This window comes from Lissotriton helveticus, chromosome 8 (assembly GCF_964261635.1).
Source record: "Lissotriton helveticus chromosome 8, aLisHel1.1, whole genome shotgun sequence".
NCBI lineage: Eukaryota > Metazoa > Chordata > Amphibia > Caudata > Salamandridae > Lissotriton > Lissotriton helveticus.
This window is the reverse complement of record NC_136069.1, coordinates 160,765,248-160,778,145: the sequence shown is the minus strand read 5'-3', so window position 1 is coordinate 160,778,145 and position 12,898 is coordinate 160,765,248.

Sequence of the window (12,898 nt, the reverse complement as noted above, 5' to 3'; positions counted from 1 at the left end):
TCAGTATTGTATTGTGTTCTACTACAATTAATTACACCTTACTCAATTAGCTGTGCAGGCCCCGGGTACCACATCTACTTATGAAGAGGTGCTGCCCTTCTGTTGAGATGCTTGGTCCGACGTTTCGCGAGGTGATGTATTTCTGGTGGCCATTTGGATGCCACTGATATTTAAGCCCGTTTTCGGGGACACTGGATGCTTTGCATCAAGGATCCCATAGGGGAAGCATCGTCTCCTAGAACCACCACAGAGCCACAAGAATCCGCACAAAGCCGATAAGGACCTTGGGTTGGGAGGGATCAGACCTGAGCGAGTGTTGGGAGGCTAGGTCCACTATTCTTAGCGGCATTTAACTGTTCTGGGCTATTGATTCTTGAACATTGGACATTTTTGAGGTGGTGGCCGGCTTTCTCTACCACTGCTCTGTTCCACCAGTACTGTTTGGAACACTGAATATACCATTTGGTCATACAGGCACTCCGTACACGGTGCCCAGTACCATAACTACCCAGTTCAAAGGGGGTTCATGATTGTTGTTGTCTGTAATCTCCCCCTAAGGACATTGTGTTTGTGTTATTGTATCCATATTTGTACATGCCAGCCCAGGGTGGTGTAACCTGGTGCCTGGTGCCTGGTGCCTGACTTCCTAGTTCCAAAGCCCCTCGTTTACAGTGGAACCATTGCCATGTTATGGTGATAACCAATCGTGGCACTGACTGTTTGTGAACCAACAGCAATCTAACCTTTTGGGTGTCAGTTTGGGGGGACCCAACGATTGTCACATGGTTGCTCAACTGACCTGCTGCAAAACGTTTGTTATTCTAGCTCATTGATTTTGCTACCTGTTTTAAATTGTTATTTTCGTTTATTGTTTGTTCCAGACGCCTTTTCTTTGTGTTAACGCCGATCATCATGCATAACCTCTGGTCATGATGGCGTGGGTGCTAGGGGGAGTTGGTCCATGCTGCTCCCTCAGCAGACTAACCAACAACCAGGACAGAAGCATTCTTCGTGTGGCGTTTTTGACATTCTCATCCAGATAGACCACAGCAAAGCATGTTACTGGGTCATATAACTGGGGATGTTGGGCTTTGTATATTCCTCTAAGAAAGCCACACATTAGAAGGATTAAGTGTGCCTGGATGGGAGCCCCAGGTCTTAAGATGGACGCCCTACCCGAGCCAACCCAGTAGGCCCCACACACTGAACCAAGACTAACTGTTACTGCCTGAGATGGTCCCCCCCCATGGATACATGATTGCACGGTGATGTCACACTATGCCCAGCCACATATCGGACACCAGCAATACATATCCCCGCCATCACCCCTCACATCTTTCCCATTTCATCCCCCCAAGGTTGAAGTTAACATTATTCATCGGCAGTTCAATGGCCGGTGATCATCAATAGGGAATGCACTCCTTACCTATCACACTACATAGCGCCCATATGTCATCATGGGGATAGGCATACCTATGGACTCTAGGAAAACGCACCCAACCAGGCTCTTACACATGTCTATTAAAGTGTTCGACCTACTAAACAGGTAGCTCCCAGTCTGTACCACCGAAAAAGGTTACTTGTACACTGTATAAACAGTTATCACAAACTTGATATCCTGTAGATGTTTCCCCTTTTGTCCGTATTACAAATAGGAATTGCTCAATTATGTCTGTGCTATGCCAATCAGCTATGTATGATGTTAAAAACCAATGAACAAATTTAAACAAAATAAAGTGTGCCTGGATGGGCCATCACTGGCAGGATACAGTGCGTGCTGGGCACAGCCCCACTTACACGTCAATAGGCTGTGCTCTACCTTCACATAAAGAACTTCATACTAGCCCATTGTGAATGCCAGGCAGGAGCTAGGACGGCAAGGCAGGACTTAAAAGGGAATCTTTAGAAACTTCCCCTACTTCAAAGAATGCACGAGCTGTAAAAATAGAACTCTTCAGTACACACATGGACCTGTGGAAAACTCAGAAGAACAACTGCTGTGCAACTCTGCTGCAAGAAGAACTGTTAACCTGCTGCCCTGCTGCTCTGATGCACTGCTGCCAGAGTGAAAAGGACTGGATCTGCCTGCAGTGAGTCCTATCCCCCAAGTGCTGCCATCCCAGCCCAGTGCTCTTGGAAGTGGGCCTGAAGTTGCTCTGCCAGTTCACCTGTGATCCTAGCAGAACAGACACAGCGCAACGCATTGGCTCGCAGCGCCGTTGTGGAACTGTCGCTGTGTGACACATCCCCCGCACGGAACCTCGCACGGCAGCCCACAGTTTCACAGAGCCACTGCTGCAAGACACATCCTTAATGCAGGACATTGCAACATGGCATGCAGCTCCTCAGATCCGCTGCTGTGTAAAGCATCCTTGGTGCAGGACCTTCTAATACTCTGCAGCAATGATTCTAGGCTCTTTGTTCAACAGAACTAACTTGGTCACTGTATCGCCCCCCTCTCCATTGCGGTTGGTCTTAACTTGTGATTTTATCAAGGTCCAGCGTGACCAGATAACAACAGTTGGAGCTTTGTGCTTTTGGGCACTATTTTTCCCTAAGTCTCTAAAAGTGCATATGTCCTGTTCTACTGACTGGATTTTTGTCGTTTTGGTGTTCAATAGTTTACTAAAATTAACTCTATTTTTCTGAATTGGTGTGGGATTTTTCTAGTTTTTTTTTCCTTTTATTTTAATACTGTTTGTGCGCTGCATAAATACTTTGCACATTGCCTCTAAGTTAAGCATGACTGCTTTTGGGCCAAGCTACCACAGGGCTAAGCACAGGTTAATTTAGTGACATTAGTGGTTCACCCTGACTGGAACTGTGGCTATTGCTTGACAAGGGTTTATACCCCCCTCAACTAACTCAATGTTTCACAAATGGGGGATTATTTATGACCCCTTGCGTCACTTTTGTGCCTCCGGTGCGTCACTTTTTGTGATGCACCAGCGGCGTAAAAAGTGAGCCTTGTTGCACCATATTTACTAAGTGACGCATCTGCCTAGATGCATCACTTTATAAACCCCTGTGTCACATTATACCTGCGCCAGGTATAATGTATGGAAGGGGGGGGGGCGTTCCGTCGCAAGAAAGGGTCGTAAAAGTGATGTAGTAAAATCTATAAGATTTTATTATGCCACTTCTAGGACACAAATGCGTCAATATCTTACGCCTGCCTCACGGCAGGTGTAAGACTGACGCAGGCACAATTCACATGGGACTTGCCCATGTGAAATGACCCATTGCTGGAGTTACGTAACTTTTGTGACACACTCCAGTGATGCGTCATTTTTGAGCCTACAGATACGTCGAAATACTGACGTATCTGTAACTCCTTGCGACATGATGTGTCATACTGTAAATATGACACATCATTGGTGTCGCAAGGAGGGCGCCATGAAAAGTGATGCATTGCTGTTTTCTCCCAGCGATGCATCACTTTTCATAAATGAGGCCCATAGTATCTCTACTCCTCCATATAAATATATACCCCTCTCTGAACCCTAGTATTTCTATACCTGCCTTTGCCTTAGTGCATCAATCTTTGCCTATACCCTTGTACCTCTTTACCCGCTCCCGTGTCCAGTACTCCTAACACTTTTCCACCTTACATGATATGCCCACTTTTCAGTTTTTAGTTAAAATGTATTTATTGAGGATTAGGTTGTTTGTTCATTTTTTGGAAATTTAAAAAGATTGAGTAAAAGTCATAGGTTGTTAGGCTTGTGTTCTCCAATTGTTTCCGAGGGTGAGTAGAGCTATGCAATTATTATTTGAAGTTCTCTCATAAGTATTCATATCCATACCTTCAGATTTGTAATTCGATTCTAAGGAAACATTCAATAACAAAGTCCTCAAAGCAAATGTTTGTTATGCAAATATTATCTTTCGATTAGTTACACGCCAGAAATAAACAACCACTTGGGGGCAGTGGTGCACCATGCAATACTTATTGGACTCACAGCAAAACTCTAAAGTCAGGCGAGTTGAACACACTTCACTGGCGGATGAAGATAACCTTCGTATAAAAAAACGTTATTTGAATCTGGAGATCATTTTTTTCAAATATTGCTAATCCAAGCAAAAATGACTTTCAGAATGTGTTGCTTCACCTTGTAATGGGGAAGAACTTATTTCACCCAGCTCCTTACAATTTCACGAGGCGCCTTGAATGCTCCCAGAAGTCCCTCGAGCCTGAGATTCGTCACTTCAAAACTTCGTAATCACAGAAACATTCCTTCTCTCGTGTTACTACTGTGGCCTTGGGGCCCCCCCAAAAATTGCATACCCCAAAATATTACCTCAAAAGCACGCCCACGGGTGAAGGAATTGGATACAGTGTTAAACCCCAATTTCAGGAGGCAATGTGCCACCGAGATAAGACACCTTCAACATATCAAAATACAGTTAATTAAGGAAAATCGGATATAATGACGACGGGCCCGATTCACAGAACTAACTTAAGACTCAATCCTAAACTTACTACTATTTTGGTATTCACAGAATGCACTTACTACTTTTGGCATTCACAGAATGAATTTACTACTTTTGGTATTCACAGAAGTTAGGATTTTGTCTTAAGTCTGTCTTAAGTTTGTCTTAAGACAAATTTAAGACAAAATCCTAACTTCTGTGAATACCAAAAGTAGTAAGTTCATTCTGTGAATGCCAAAAGTAGTAAGTGCATTCTGTGAATACCAAAATAGTAGTAAGTTTAGGATTGAGTCTTAAGTTCATTCTGTGAATCGGGCCCATAGTTCTAGAGCAGAAACAGACATTTTTATGGATTTCTTACAAAAATTTAAAAAGTGTTCAATAGAAGTTTTCACGGTGCAGGTGCATAAAGAATCATTGCACGAAGACTCTCAGTAAATAGGACAATGCGGAATAATGGGCAAATCAGAAAAATTCTAAGTCCTTAGAGAGCAGCAACATGTATAACAAAATGGGCAGCATCCCTAGAAACATCAGAATGTGTTCAGGAAAGCTCAGTCTCACCGTCAAAATATTATGCTTATGTACCGTTTCTTGAATAGGAAATAATTTGTTTCTGCAAAATCATCAAGGTGATAGCAAAAGAATTATACTTTCAGAACATAGTCCTACAAAACATCACATTGCCTTATCATCTAAGCACTATCCCGCTACATGAATATTGATTCTGCCCACTCTATGCTATTCACATGCTGCGATGGCAGAGCAGACTAGGTAGAATAACAAGAGCACGTTGCTCTGAATAAATGCACACGGGGAGCTAGCAGAAGGATTTGAAAATGCAACGTTGCTATTTTCATGACTGAAAGTTTTCTTCAAGAACAGCACAGAATAACCAGTGCTGGACTGGCTGTAGCAGGCACCGGGTGTTTCCCTGGTGGGCCGCCAGGGTGGGGGAGATTTTGGACACCTGGGTGTCCGTTTTTAGTACGGGGGGGGGGGCAATTTGGGCCCCGGTAACAAAATTGGCCGAAACCGGCCCCAGGAAACAGCTCGGCCGCACCACCAAGCTCCCCCCAGGGGGCCAACCGAGAAGGTTGCTAGGGTCAGTTTCGGTTCCCAGTCCGGCCCTGAGAATAACATCAATGGAAATAAACAAATATGGCTCTGCTTTAACCGTGTGCGGTAGAAATAATGAATGGAGAACACGCAGGATATAAAATGTTAAATAAATAAATAACAGACATACATGCATAAAGGGGTCAGAAGGCAACTTTCATAAATGTTTAGGCCTTTACATGAAAACCACCACCACTAGTTGGCATCCCTGGATGCCAACTGATCTAGCCTTAAATAAGTGCCTGACCTGTCAATGGGCGCTGATCTGGACTGATGAATGCAAAGTCGATGTAAACTGTGGCTACAGCTGTTATGGGTCAGCCAGGCATGAAATATGAATATATAGAAGGTTGCTCTTGATCCACAGTGATCAGAAGGATGTGGTAAATCTGGTGGAGATCAAGAGCATTGGTAGGTCAGGGGGACACAGGAGGGCTGATTGATAATGAAGAAAAAGATGAACTGTAAAAGCAGACTGGCCAATCCGGGAAAAATGAAGGTAAAACCTGCTAAAGAGGAAAACTAAAATGATAATTAAAGCATTTTTTTATCATTTTATTTTTGCCTAAAAGCTAATGAGCGAGCTTCAGTGGGACGGGTCCAGACAATCCTTTTGGAGAGGCATGGCAGGGGGAGGAGTGGTGAGCACTTTTAAATGCACGTGTGTGTTTGGCCTGCCCTCCTAGGTCAGCCAAACACACATGTGCATATACATACAGGTTGGAAAGACACCCAAGGCTCTAATGCACTGTCTGAGTGGCAAACAAAGCTGCTAAGACCAATAGTATTCCTAGCATATGAGAAGCTCTGAGTTGACATTTTGCATCTAGGAGCTTGCACCGTCAGAGTCCAGGATCGGACGAGAGATGGAAGGCGGCGGTCGTCAGATTGCAAGGTAAGTGTGATTTTAATTATAATTTGTTGTGCGTTTAGTTTTGATTGTATTCCCCTCCCGTCTCACCAATGAACACTTATAGCAGCCGCCACTGGGTGAAACTCGTAGGTCAGGAAATAAGAACCATAGCTCATGTGATAGTGAAGTGGTGAATGATGGATGGATGGTAGGTCCATTGTTGCTGGGCCTAAGTGATTTGTGAAAGACTGATTGGAATGGGAATGATAGTCCCATATATTTAATGAATTATTTCAGTGTAAGGTAGTTTTATAAGGTAATGTAAGAGGGTGCAACTTTTGACACACCCAACAGGTGATTGTTGTCAATTTTGTCATCTCATCTGATATAGTTAAAGTATAACAAGATGGCGGGCTGAGAGGACGCACTGTCCGTGAGCTCCCGTAGTCCTGGGCCCTTGAACCGCTGAACATCGCTGATCTCCCCCCGATCGAGCGGTGTTCGGAGCCTGAAGCGGAGGAGCACGCGGCGGCGCCGCGCAGAGCTCCGTGTGGCCTTGCAGTTCCGGGCGCGGAGCACCGGAGTGAGCCCGGGGCGAGAGGTGGCCGAGGAGCCGGCCGGGCGCTGGAGGTGCCGAGATAGCTGCCTGCCGGGGCTGCGAGGGGACGGACTCGCCACCACACCGACGGCCGAGAGAAGGCGGTCGGCCCACGCACAAGCCTCCAGTGGCATCCGGCGGCGGGGGAAGCTTGGAGCACCGGCCTGAGTGCGTTGAGGGAGGACCCGGTGAGGAGTCGCAATGCCAGGCCACGGTCCGGGCCGGCCGTTGGGCCTGTGACCGCTCGCCATCCCCCGCACCCCCCTGCGAAGCCCCACGCGGGAGGTGAGCGTCCTACCAGGTCTACCTGCCCGTAGCGGCGCCCACAGGGACATAACTGCCAGCCATCATCCCGGACCCGACCCAGGGTAGTTGTTTGCACGGGGCCGGGGAGCCGCGCTACAGTTCGGCGTAGGGTCGCTACGCGAGCCCGTGGTCGCGACCAGAAGTGGGCCTTTGGCTGCTTGCGCTTCTCCCGCGGCACCGGTGCTCAGCTCCTGGGGCAGGGACGGCCCTAGCGACCCCTTCGAGGCCGCGGAACAGTCCTGGGCCTCACACCACCAAGCACAGCGCCTGTGGCGCGGCTCGCTTCTGGGCCGAGGGGCCGTGGCCCAGGTGGGCCGGGACGAGACCCCGTCTCCCATCGGTGCGGCGCCGCCGAGGTGTGGGGGACCTGTGCGGCCAACCTGAGGGAGCATCTAGTGGACTGTCCGTGCTTTGGTCGACCCACCCCGGTGGTGCGGATCGTCTTGCCGCCGACGCCACGCGGCCTCTCCTTTTGACTCGAGACATCGTTGCTGCGACCTGCGCTGGAAGTGGTCCGCGATCGCTCCCGTCGAGCCGGTGCTCTTGGTGTCCTGGGAACCCACGGGCGGGAGCGAGGATTGGCAGCGATACCCGTCGGAGTGACACTGGGCCCAGGCCTCGCAGGGAGAATCACCTCCTGGAGCGGTACCTAACCACACAGCTTCGCCCGGGTGCCGTGCCCCTCGGCGCACCTCCCCACTTTCAAGATGTCCAGTAACAGGGGGGGCAAGAAGGGAGACCGCACTCTGCCGGACATGCTGAGCAGGGGTGCCCCGAGACAGGATAGGAGTCAGCCAGCCCCGAGCCCCTCGAACAACTCCCGAGGAGCAGAAGGAGGGGAGCCTCCAGTGACCAGTCTTTCTTGGAGTCGCTGTTCAGCTCCCTCAGAGAGGATTTCCACACGCTAAAGCAGGAGGTGGCCGGAGAGGTTCGTGAGGTGCGGAGAGAGAGAGGTCGACTCCCTTGGCGAACGAGTGGCTACTGTGGAAGACGCTGGCCACTCCCGAGACGAGGAGATTGTGCACCTACAGCAGGAGGTACTGAGACTCAGGGATCAACAGCTTTACCTCCAAGCACACGCTGAAGATCTCGAGAACAGGTCCAGGCGCAATAACATCCGAGTACGGGGAATCCCATCAAAAGAGGAAGGAGACAACGTCGCTGCTTACCTGAGGGACCTGTTCAGAGAAATACTGGGCGAACCTGCAGACTTCCCCGTTAGAATTGATAGGGCACACAGAGTGGGCCTGCCGCGCCGAGCCTCGGCGCCGCCCCCTGACATCTTGGCCTTCCTACCGGACTTCCCCTTGAAGGAATGGATTGTTCGTGAAGCACGGCGACAGCAATCCCTCCGCTTTCGTGACCATCAAGTGGCCCTTTTTCAGGACTTGTCGGCCATCACGCTGCAAAAACACAAAGCGTTTAAAATAGCCACGGATTTCCTGCGGGAGCACGACACGCAGTACTCCTGGGGCCACCCCTTTCGGCTCATCTTCCGCTGGAACGGAACTTGGCATCAACTCCGGTCCCTGCAGGACACCTGTGGAGTGCTGGGAATCACGGATGAGGACGCACCTACCCCCCGCCGTCGGCGCATCACTAGAGACGTGTGCGACGCTTCCAGGGCGGCGGTCCCCACCTACGCCCATGCGGCCTGATTCGCCCACTATCCAGGCCGAAATGGACAGTGCAGTCACGGCCTGAGCGAACTCCGGGGGGAGATCAATATGGCTTCATCATCTTTGCAGGTTCGAGGGGTCCAGGGGTGGGGGGCGGCGGGAGGGTGGGTTGTGGCTGGACGTCCACCTGAATAACTTTCCACGGATTTGTCCACTAGGGACCAGACTGGGACAATGGTGTTTTTTGAGCAGTTGGTTGAGGGGAAGGAGGGTGAGGGGGGTAGTTGGGGAAGTTTCGGGGCTGGAGGGGTAGGAAGAGGGGATGGGAGGAGGGAAGGGGGAGAGGGGGAACAGTGAGGTTGGTTGTTTGCATGGGGGGCCTGTTGGGGGGGAAAGGAATGAGGGGACGGCGACGGGACGGGACGAGCTGTTGGAGAGAAGTTCGAGGGGAGTTGGGGGGGAGGGACGGGGACCGTACTGTATTGCTGCTGCATTTGCTTTGACCTTACACTACTCCTACACACTACTTGCATTGGCACCGCCCCTCCCGGGCTGTGACTCGCTGACTGGGCTATGTTTTTTCCCTCATCGATGACAGCCCTTAAGGTCGTTACTCTTAATGTGAAAGGGCTGAATAACCCTGTCAAAAGGAGGGCAGTGCTGTCCCTGCTAGAAAACACACAGGCTGATATTTGTCTTTTGCAGGAGACACACCTTCTGGCCAGAGATTGTCAAAGGATGCGGTCCACGAAATTTCCAACGCAGTTTTTCTCCTCCAATACCACCAAGACGGTGGGGGTTGCGATCCTAGTGTCCAGAACGTTTAGAGGGGAGGTCCTACATAAAGTGGCAGAACAGAAAGGGAGGCTCCTAGCTTACAGGGTTAAGATGGGGGTCTGGCATTTACCATTGGCTCGATATATAGCCCCAACGAACATCAGGAACGGCTCCTTCACTCGGCCTTGGTGGATATCGCAACCACCCGAGATAGGCACATGATCATAGGAGGGGACCTAAATATGGTCTTCGATTCGTCCTTGGACAGATCGGCGCAGCGATACCCACAGACGGGGGAGATCTCGCAGACGGGTAAGTCCCAATTGGCCGACCTAGATCTGCACGATCTCTGGCGCCGCCTCCATCCTACCGCCCGGGCCTACTCCTATTACTCACATGCACATAAGACCTACGCGAGACTGGACCACCTTCTGGTCACAGGACCGGTCTGTGACCTGGCCATAGCTTCGGAAATAGGGGTCCTCTCGCTGTCGGACCATGCCCCTGTCGTGGGCAGTTTCCGGCTACCACCGATATCTCCCTCACGCTGGGTGTGGCGCCTTAGAGATACCCTTCTGCATTAGAAGGCTGTGGTAGAACACATACGGGACGCAATTCGCGAATACCTGATGCACAATGATAATGCTGACACCACCAGGGCGACACAGTGGGCTGCACTGAAGGCGGTGCTCAGAGGTGAACTCATTGCCATCTCCTCGGCGGAGAATAAAGAACGGCAACAAAAGAGGGACGAACTCACCAGTAAAGTGCGTGAGCTAGAACAGGTACATCAGAGAACCGGGGCTCCCAGAGTCTGGAAGCAACTTAAAGCCGCAAGGAAACTCCTGTCAGCGTTGGACATGGATAGGGCGGAATACACTGCATTACGATTGAAACATGCGTACTACACGGGCGGCGATAGGTGTGGCCGGCCCCTGGCGAATAAGCTCCGAGTAGCGCATCAAAACACTTGGTGAAGGAGCTATCGGTCTCTGCCGGGGTGACGGCCTCGGAGGATACCCAGATAGCAGAAGGCTTCCGTCGATTCTACGCCGAACTGTATGCGGGTGAGCCCCCTTCGGCACAGGCGGAGGCAGAGTATCTGGACTCGGTTGACCTTCCCTCCCTCACCTCGGCACAGGCGGAACATCTGGAACGAGTTGAGGAGGTGATTACAGCCATCTCCAGGCTCAAACACGGGAAGGCGCCGGGCCCTGACGGCTACACGTCTCTCTTTTATAAAACGTTTTGCCTGGAGTTAGCACCTCTCCTTACGCGCCTCTTTAACTCATTCACAGCGCCTGGAGCTATTCCCCCGTATCTACTTCAGGCAACGGTGTCGGTCATCCCCAAACCTGGAAAAGACCGGACTCAGTGTGGCTCCTATAGGCCGATTTCCCTTTTGAACGTTGACCTCAAACTGTACACTGGGATCCTGGCGGCCCGCCTGGCACCTCACCTGCCGGGACTGGTGGACCCAGATCAGGCAGGGTTTATCCCTGGGAGGCAAACAGTGGACAATACCAAGAGAGTGGTCCACATACTGGAGAAGGCCTCCCGAGTCCCGGGGGAGAGGATGCTGCTAGCGATCGACGCGGAGAAGGCCTTCGATCGGCTACATTGGCCCTACTTGGAGAGAGTTCTGTCGAAGGTGGGCATAGGGGAGAAATTTCGCACCCTGGTATTCAACTGCTACAGATTTCCATCTGCGGTGGTATGGGTGAATGGCTGCAGTTCTCAGAAGTTTGCGATAGAGCGGGGCACCAGACAAGGGTGCCCACTGTCACCACTGCTCTTTGCTCTCTATATGGAGCCCTTTGCCCAAAGGATACGCCAAAATCCGAATGCGACTGGCATACGGATGGGGAGGTATACGCACACCATCAGTCCCTACGCATACGATATTATCTTAACGCTAACTGACCCAAGGAGGGCACTCCCTGCTTGTATCACTGAGCTAGATTTTGCTGCTGTCGCAGGCTTTAGGATGAATATGGGGAAATCTGCGGCCCTTGACGTCTCGCTGACTTCCGCCACAAGAACCGAACTTCAGGGCCTCTTCCCCATGCACTGGTCTAGAGACCTAGTGCCATACTTAGGCATACTATTGGCACCCTCCCTACCTGCTATGGTGACCGCCAACTACGCGGCCTTAGGTAAGAAAATTAAAGGGGAGTTAGCCCAATGGAACAAGGGAACGCTGTCTTGGCTGGGCAGAATAGCCGCAGTGAAGATGACTCTCCTGCCACAGGTGCTATATCTCTTCCGAGCTCTGCCGCTTCAGCCCCCGAAAGGATGGCTCCGGCAGACTCAAGCAGACCTGGCACGCTTCGTCTGGCAGGGCCGTAAGCCCCGACTCAAGAGAGCCTTATCCACACTGGCCCCTGAGGCGGGTAGACTGGGCATACCGGATCTACACAGGTATTTCCAAGCGGCACAACTACGATATCTCGTGGAGTGGAGCAGGTGGGAGTCCGATAAGCACTGGCTTTTTCAGGATCAGGCGGTCGCGGGCCGGACCTTGCAAGAGGTGCCCTTCCTGCGCAGGGCTCACCGTCCCCCCAACCTGTATGCGTCCTTCGTCACTAATGCTACACATGATCTCACCACCTTCCCTTCGCCGTTCACACCACTGATTGGGAACCCAGATTTTCATCCCGGGATGGATCCCGAGGCTTTCATACATTGGCGGGCTGCAAGATGCAGTGCGCTGTTCCATATATACGGCCCAGACGGCGTCATCTCATTTCCAGATCTCTGGCGAGAATACAATCTGCCCGAGACCGAACGGATGCGGTATATGCAAGTGCGTCATTGGGCGCTTCAGCCGCAGTTGCGCGAATCGGCAGATAGAAACCTCAAACCTTATGAGAAGTGGCTCGTGACACGCACCTCGGACTCAAAACTCATTTCGGACCTATATAAGCTCCTGCAGCCTTCCTCTTTTCACATTTATAATCCGGGACAGGAACGCGGGGATCGAGAACTGGGGAGAGTTCTGAGTCACGCAGAATGGGACCACATTTCCTACCGGGCACGACATTCCGCGTACCATACCGGACTCACCGAAACGTTCACTAAGGTATCCACATACTGGTATTATACACCGGAGAGACTGCATGAAATGGACCATAACATCGTGAACACTTGTTGGAGGGAATGTGGGCAGGTAGGCACACTTACACATGTTCT